The sequence below is a fragment of the Nomascus leucogenys genome, chromosome 3 (assembly GCF_006542625.1).
Source record: "Nomascus leucogenys isolate Asia chromosome 3, Asia_NLE_v1, whole genome shotgun sequence".
In the NCBI taxonomy this organism is placed as follows: domain Eukaryota; kingdom Metazoa; phylum Chordata; class Mammalia; order Primates; family Hylobatidae; genus Nomascus; species Nomascus leucogenys.
In genome coordinates, this window is record NC_044383.1 from 131,443,584 (window position 1) to 131,452,814 (window position 9,231).

At 36.0% G+C, this 9,231-nt stretch overlaps 1 long non-coding RNA gene across 1 annotated transcript; it reads right to left on the reverse strand.

Moving 5' to 3' along the window:
- Positions 1-939: 939 nt before the first annotated feature.
- LOC115832487 lies at positions 940-7,494 on the reverse strand. The gene is made up of 4 exons (XR_004027995.1): positions 7,239-7,494; positions 6,890-6,965; positions 6,707-6,795; positions 940-1,349 (listed from the first exon to the last, which is right to left on the reverse strand). It is a non-coding gene; the product is annotated as an uncharacterized LOC115832487 (long non-coding RNA).
- Between the last annotated feature and the right edge of the window lie 1,737 nt (positions 7,495-9,231).

Here is a 9,231-nt window from a genome sequence, read left to right on the forward strand (position 1 = left end):
CCAGTTACTCGGGAGGCTGAGGCAGGAGAATCACTTGAACGCAGAATTGCTTGAACCCAGGCGGTGGAGGTTGCAGTGAGCCAAGATCCCGCCATTGCCCTCCGGCCTGGGTGACAGAGCAAGATTCCATCTCAAAAAAAAAAAAAAAAAAAAAAAAAGAACAACTATAGAATCAATGAGTACAAAAACTATTTAAAGATTTCTTTTCTCAATTTAATGCAAATCATTTTGAAAACCAGTATGTATAGACTTTTAAAAAATATAATTTAATAATAATACTGGTGAAAAACGTTTACAAATGTAAGTGGAATTATTTCCAGAGAATCAATTTAAAAAAAGAGTAAAATAACTATTTCCAGAAAATGAACCTAATGTAAATGATTTTACAGAAACAATTTAATATGGCTGGGTGCAGTGGCTCATGACTGTAACCCCAGGACTTTGGGAGGTGAAGGTGGGTGGATCACCTGAGGTCAGAAGTTTAAGACCAGCCTGGGTAACATCATGACACCCAGTCTTTACTAAAAATACAAAAATTAGCCAGGCATGGTGGTGAGTGTCTGTAATCCCAGCTACTTCAGAGGCTGAGAGAATTGCTTGAACCGGGCAGGCAGAGGTTGCAGTGAGCCAAGATTGTACCATTGCACTCCAGCCTGGGCAACAGCGAGAGACTCTGTCTCTAAATAAATAAATAAATAAACAGATATTTAATATGTCCTATGCTTTTGAATTCTTTCTAAACATGTAGTAGTGGAGAAAATTTTCAAATGCTTTTTATAATGTAATTATAATATGTAATTTAAAACCTGAAAGTTTTTTAAATTAAAAATAGAAGTATATTGATGTAAAAACTTAAATAAAATATTAGCAAATATCCAGCAGAAAATTAAGAGAATATACATTTCATGTTTGTTTTATTAAGGGAAGAGTGATTCAATATCAGTAAATCTATTAATATAAATTCATCCTATTAATGAATCTAAGAAAAAAAAACTTGTGATTTTTTTCATAGATGCTGAAATGTTGACAAATGTACTCAATTTTTGATAAAGATATTCAATTAAAGAATAGATGGAGATTTTTCTCCACATGATAAAATATACCTATCTCACCCCCAAATCATTATCATGCTTAATTTGGAAATACAAGACCCACTAAAGTTAGAAACAAAAAAGGATGCCTATGTTCACTATAATTATTTAGCATTCTATTGGTGGTACTGGCCAATGCAATTAGACAGAATAATTTAAATATATAGAAATTGGAAAAGAGGAGGTAAACATTATTTTATAATGTGTAGATGATATAGTTTTGGCTAAAAATCCCAGGAAAATCCACTAGGGAAACGCCTGTAAATAAAAAGAAAATTTAGTGAGTGGCATGGTACAACATAATGTATATAAATTAAGTTTTCCTATCCCCAATCCCCCCCAAAATGTTGAAAAATACAACGAGAAAAATAATCCATTTATGATAGCAGTAACAAATTTAAGTTCCCAGGAATAAACTTCACAAGAATTATGTAATTCTCAAGAGTAAACTGAACATTACTGAGCGACACCAATAATGTCCTGAACAAAAGAAAACACTGTGTTCTCAGCTAGCAAGGCTGAACATCATAAATATGTCAATTCTTCCTAAGTTATGAATGTAATATAATCTCATATACAAAGAGAAGTGTGAGGACAGACTCCGAGAATAAATAGGCTGACCCTAAATTTTATATAGAAAAAAATCATATATACATAGCCAGTAGATTCTAAAATTATTGAAGGGGCAGCTAGACCTACTATATATTAATACATACTGTAATGCCTCAATAATTAAACAATGTGGTAATGAAACAGAGACAGAGCCACGGTATAGAATATAACGGCAAGAAACGGACCTAAATACATAGGGGAATTTAGTATATGATAAAAGTGGCATTTTAAAATAATGTTCAAATTATGGACCTGTTAACAAATACGTTGAAACAGCTATATAGGCTTCTAAAATTAATATAATGACATTTGACCCATATTTCACACTGCTCATCAGAAAAAAATTTAAATAGACATAAGATTTACATACCAAAAGTGAGATAATAAATGTACTAGAAGTACTATAGAAACTATATGTTTCTTTATAAACTTAGAGTGAACTATAATTCACAATTTATAAATTATAAAAGAAAAGTGATATATTTGACCACATAAAATAAAAGAAAATTATATGGCAAAATAAAACATGTAAGTGAAGGCAAAATAAATAAAAAACTGGGAAAATTGTTTGCAACTCATAGACAAAGGGCTAATCTAACACAAAAAGTGCTTTTAGTGGGTATGAAAAAGACCAACATTGCTATTAAAAAAGCAGGTAAAAGATATGATCAAACAGTTAACAGAAAAGGACCTACAGATGACCCTAAAACTCATTGAAGTATTCTTAATGTCTTAATCATATTAAGATAAATGAGATTTAAAACTACATTTTCACCTTTCAGGTTGATAAATATCTAAAAGTTTGATAATGCCTTCTCAATGACTTGAACATTCTCATGTATTACTCTTTGGAGTTTAAATTGGTCCAATCTTTTATAGGGCAACTTGGCAAGACATTTAGAAATTCCAATTACATAGACATTTTGTCTCAGAAATTGCACTTCTGGAAACTTATCCTAGGGATGGATATGTTTTCACATTATGAAATGATATCCAAGGTAGGTCTTGGATAGAAAAATATTGGTAATAAGAATGTACATCAGTAGGACACTAATTCAGTAGGGATATGGTGCAGATAGTAAATAACAGTAAGAAGACACTGCTATAGAAAACTCTCCAATGTACAGTGTTAAATGAAAAAAATCAAGAAAAGAACTGCGCATAGGGTTTGAAGGCTGTTTTGTGTGTAAAAATAGAGAAACTTAATAACCTATATTTAAAATTTTACCTAAAATAGTTCTAGTGGGATATATGAAAAACAATAACAATTATGTACCTAGTAGTACATTTTTAAGACACATCTAATAATTAAGAACAAAGAAAGTTTGGACTACAAAATTGCTTGAACCCTGGGGGCGGAGGTTGCAGTGAGTCCAGATTGCGCCACTGCACTCCAGCCTGGCAACAGAGCAAGATTTCATGTTAAAAAAAAAAAGAAATAATACATATCAATCTTTTTTTTAATGCGTGTGTGTGTGTGTGTGTGCGTGTGTGTGTTTGTAGACATAAGGTAAATACCAGAGACAGCTTGAATAGCAGACAAAATAGACTTTAAGCTAGAAAAATACCATTAGGGACAGAGAGAATCATTATTGTATAAAGATAAAAATTTCACCTCATCAAAATATAAATATTCTAAACTGGTACACAAATGAATTATCCTCAGCGTATATAAAAAGAGATTTGAAAAAATTCAGCAACATGGTGGAAGATTTAAGGATTTAAATTTGGACAAAACCATTAATAAGCCTGATTTAATGTAGATGTATAGGTCAGTATCCAATGAGAATAAATTACCTTCCTAACAAAAAAAAAAAATGGAATGCTTTTAAAATGAATAGATCAGTTTGTAGCCTTGGATTTACATCACTATTAATGGATCCACTAGTAGTGTATCTACTATTTCACTAAATAAGCCTTAATAATTTGAATTTTTGTATAGAATGTATTTACTGTCTATAATGCAACTAAATTAGAAGTCAAAAGCAAAAAGAAATAAAAATCTCCATGTGTACAGAAATGAAACACAAGTTGAAATAACCTATAGGACATAGAAAAACTCAAAATGGAAAATACATAGAATTGAATGGACTTGTCTTTTGATTTTTACATTTTTTTTTAAATTTGAGATTCAGAGGGTACATGTGCTTGTTTGTTACATGAGTATTACATGCATGCTATGGTAAGGATTGGGTTTCCAGTGTACACATCATCCAAATATTGAACATGGTAGCCCATAAGTAACTTTGCAACTCTAACTACCCTCCCACCTTCCCTACTTTTGGAGTTCCTGGTATCTATGATCTCCATCTTTATGTCCAAATGTACCTATTGTTTAGCTTCCACTTATAAGTGAAAACGTGATATTTGATCTTTTAATTTTTTAATTGTGGCTTTTTGTATGTTTGCTTTGGTATTTTTTCTCTTAATTTTGAATGCAATGGCAAATTATTTCAAGTAAAAAAGAACAGCAGAATTTCTACTTAGTACTTATAAAATAAAAGTTGTATTATAATTTTAAATATTATAACAGAAATGATTGAACAATGATCAGTGCAGTTTAGGAAATGAGAAACATCTAAATAACTTGATTTTAGTGACATTCAAATTTATTTTAGAAAGTAGGCAAATAGTGAAAGTCACGGTACTTCATGGAGTACTTTACAAGGAGATTTTAAAGATGAAATCTAACTCTGTTTTACAGATAAGGAAAATTAAAGCTGAGAGGAGGTGTCTTAACCAATCTTCCACAGCTAGCTGATGTCAAAGCCAGGATTTTAATCAAGACCTCTTGATATCAGTAGTCATGGGCTCAGACAGACATGGGTTCAGGTATCGTTTCCATAACTTACCTAGCCGAGAGCCCCAGTTTTCATATCTGAAAACGGGGGTGGGGAGGAGGCTAATCATACTTATCTCCAAGGTTTTACAATTTGTAAAATTTTATGAAGTATTACAGGTGAGTAAAGAATGCTCATTTCTTTAACCAGATAACAACCTTTCCATGAAACAACACTGCCTTTGAGAAACTTGTTTCCACAATTGAAAAACAAAATGACACCATGCTCATCTATTCTTAAAAGGGATTTTTGTACAAGTTATATTTTTACACAAATGCTTCTTCACAGATACGCTATACAATTTGAAATATCTATTTGTGGTTGAAAATAAGACACTAAACGAATATTCTAGGACAGAGATTTATAAAGCATTAGTCATAATTATCTCTGATTATCACTTGACATGAAGAAGTTTTTTTCTCAGCTATCTCCATTTCTAGTATTTCGCTTGAATTAACACCTTTATGCATGAGGTCAACCAAGAGCATTGAGCACACATAGCAGGTAATGTTTTTAAGGGGGTTCAGTTTGCCAGCAGCTAGTTTCACAGTTTATTTTCCCAAACTAAAGGGTTTTAGTTAGGGGAGCTCTTCCAGAGAGGTGCATTCCCTGTAAGACTCCCTCAGAGTTAAAGCTGGAGGACAATTTTTCTCTCATTCTGGGAAATATCAATAGAAACCACAAATTGGCAGGCAAGACCTCATTGTATTCTTAGGTCAACCCCATGAAAATGTCTCTGCCACTAACACTTTTCCCTCTGAACTTTCAGTCTCCATCTAGATCATGGAATTACTGAAAAATGTATAAGCCTTGGGTTTACCCTGACCAACTGACTCCATATTCCAGGTGGAAGTTTTAGGCCTTCATCTTTTGAAAGCTCAACTTAGACTACGGTAGGAATCAACAATTAGGAACTAAGTCATAGGTTTTCTTTTTTCTGAATCACAGCACTGATAATGTCATTTCTCTGCTCAAAATCCTTCAATGGCTCCCTTTTGCCTCAGGAAATAAGTGCTAACTGCTGAGGTTGTCATTTGCCTTCCACAGATCATCTGCAATCTGTTTCCCTGTTCCATATCCCACAGCCTTGTGACACAAATCCACGGCTACAGACTGAACATGTTCTCATCTTCTCAAGTGCCTGTCTGTGTATCTGCGGCGCCGGCATCACCTGGGAGCTTGTTAAAATGGTATATCATGCTGCCACTGTCACCTTTCCTCAATTCAGAAGTTTAGAAATCTGCCTTTTTAAGAAGCAACTGCGCTGAGCCTCAAGAAGTTCTCTTTTTCCTCCTTATGCTGCTGTTTCCTCATCTGGCATGTCCTGACCTGCCTGTCAGACTCAGAACAGCCCTGAAGGCACAGCTCACAGTCATCTCTTTCCTTCAACTATTTAATGACCCCTCTACTAAATAAGCTTCTTTTACACAAGACCCCTCATATTCAGCATCTGTTGTCTTTTATTGTGTCTTTTGTGTTGTCTCTGCTAATACATCCCTGAAGACAGAATCTGTCTCCGCTGTGCCTCCATTGTGCCTAATGCAGTGACTTCTTTGAGGTACAGAATGAGTACCTAACTTTGGGATTGAAATAAACACAAAAATGGGGTGGAGCCCAGGTCAGGTAGAGAGCATGACAGGGCTAAAATAGGGGTGGGGTGGGGAAGGGGCACCAAAGGTGTCAGACTCTCAGGGGGTGAGGAGGGACTGGGAACTTGGCAGGGCTAGGACTTCTCCCAGAGCTTTAGATTGGTAATCCAGGAAACTGGGAAACATACACAGAATATACCTGTAGAGGAAATAACTTTAACTATGTACAGAGTCTGCATAAAAAGAGACGAAACCTCCATAATTGTTTACTCTGGGACTATGGGTGCTTTTATCTTTCTAGCTATCACTTCATATATACATATATATGTGTATATATATGCATGTGTATGTGTGTATATATATATATATATATATAAAAAATATAAAATTTTCCCCCTAAGTTTTAAGATAAATAACAACTTATTTTTTTACCATCATATAAACAGTTGTTTTTTGAAAATTAATTATTGTATATATTTGAATTTTGCCCCAACGTTACTCTTTTTAGTTAGGAAAGGATTCCTATGTCTGCATTATGTTAGTTCATTTTAACATTCAGTCAGCGAACACTTACTAAGCCATTTCAGTTGCCAGGAACTTTGTGAGAGCCCGAGAATAGCAGGATGGAAAACACATGGTCCCTGTTCTCACGGAACTGACAGGCTGGTGGAAGAGCAGACACATGTGCAGAACAGTTCAACACAGTGTGATAAAGACAGGCACATGGGATGAGGAATCACCTGGCTATGCCACCTACCTCTGACCCCACTGGTGGAGGCCTGTTGGATGCAGAGAGACCTCAGTGGTTGAAAGGGCAATGAGAAGTTAATCAGCTGTAGGGGAGAAAAAAAATATATTTTTCTCTACCCATGCTAGGTTCATGGCTGAGGCCTTTACTGCAAAAATCAAATTAATAAGACAAAAGCATACAAATTTATTTAATATATGTTTCACATGACACTAGAGTCTTCATTAAAAAAAAGATTCAAGGAAATGGGTAAACTTGGCTATTTTTATGCTAGCTTTAACGAAGAGTAGACAATCCTAGAGAAAGATGACAGGCTAGAGAGTGAGATCCAATGGCGAGAAACTTGGGGGAAACTCACCAAGGCCCATTCAGAGTCCTCTGTGTTCTTTCTTTGGAGATGAGGATGTTCCCTTCTTCTGGGAATAGGGAGGGTGTCTGTCACATGAAAGTCTTATGACCTGCTTCAGAGAAAAGTCTGAAACTCCCTCTGGATTCTATGAACTGTGTCAGGGAGGAAGGGCAAGGGAAGGCAGAGGGACCTTCCTGCTTCTGTGGTTTTCTCGATTCCTTCAGATTCAAATATTATGTGGTAGCATGTCCTGAACCCCATCATAGCCCTGGAAATAAAGGGATAGCAATTCCTGGTAAAGGAAACAGCAGAAGGAAAAAGTCAGAAAGCAGCATTGGAGCTCTGGGAATGCTTCTATTCAACAGGATTTGGGGCAGCAGCAGTGAGCAATGAGGTGGAAGCAAACTGGTGTCAGCTATGGAGACCCTTGTCAGTCATGGCATGAGGGTTGAACACAATGTTCTCTATTTTTGTTGCAAAATATCATTTTGCTGTTTATGGTGGTCTGATAATTAAAGCACAGAATATTTACACCACAAAGCTCCTGTATAAAGTTGTGCTTCTGTAGTGAGTAATTGAGAAGGAAACTAAGTTGCTTCTGAACCTGGTTCCTCATCAGAATCACCTGTGAGTTCTTGAAAAATTACACATTCCCTGCCCCATCCCAGATAGGGTTTTAAAATGTTACTCAGATGATACTAATAAGTCCTGTTGGGAACTACTATTTTAGAGTCTCTATTCTTAACCCTTTCTGCCATTAGAATTGGCAGGAGAACTTCTAAGCTTGTAGATGTCCAGGCAAGCCCCATTCTCAATGGTTCCAGTTCATTCATCTGAGATGGTGCCCAGATATCTGCCTTATAAAAATTTCCAGGTGATGTCAGTGTGCAGTCATGCTTAAGGACTACTAATTAGTTCAGACTCTACTGTTGCACCAAATAAGATGCAGTCAAAGCTAATGATCCATTAGAGAAGGAGGAGCCAAATAGGAAGAAGGGAGAGGAGGAGAGAAGGTTGTACAGGAAGCCGACAGGTAGGTGTGCAGGATGCATGCTGGTTAAGATCACCAGCTTGAGGATTAGACACACAGGATCTGAACTCTGCTGGTTATGATGCATTGATCAAGCTACCTAACCTTCCCAAGCCTCAATTTCCTCATCTGTAAATGAGATTGATGATATGGCTGTGGCATTAAAATGTAATATTCTTAGCACCATGCAGGTTAAATGTTATTTATTAATATTAAGAAAGTGTTCAAGCAGGAGGGAGTACTAAGTGTTCCCAAAAGGTTAAATGAGATTAGGTCTAAGTTTTCCAAAGAAATGAACCACATGAAAATCACACTCAGCAACAGCAGGAGAGGTACAGTGGTAGGGATGAAATCCAGAATTGATTCTAAGCCTCATTTCTATATACATTTGGAGATCCAGAAAACTAGACTTGTACTACCATAACTTTACTGTCCGGTAAAAACCCCTCGTATAACTTGAATATTAAGTCCTCATTTTTATTAAGAACTAATAAATAAAATGACTATATGAAGACCATTTTGACATTGTGTCCTTCATTTTCAAAAAGAACTAGTATTTAAAAATGATTATATGTGTAAGACCTGTGCGCTTTTTGTGAAGCTGCTATTGAGGGCATTGCTACTAGGTTGTATAATGCCACTTAATTCTATTTTTCCTTACAGATCAGAGCCAGGTTTTTCTCCCCATGGAAGAGCATACCACACTCAGGGGTATGTGCAGGCCAAGGGCAGTATTAGCATTCTACCTCAACTCTGTATCCAGACCACTAAGCCTGATTCTTGTCTTGCCTCTTCCTTGTGGCAGATCTTCAATTTAAGTTCCATTCCCCTTCTGTATTCCTTTCCTCAGATTTGGCATTTGGATTTTCTTCTGGCTTTCCAGGGCACTGAGGTAAAGCACAGGCTTCAATTTCAATTTGCTCCCTGCCCAAGTCTGGGCAGCTGAGACCCCCAACACCCTCTGCTGCCTCC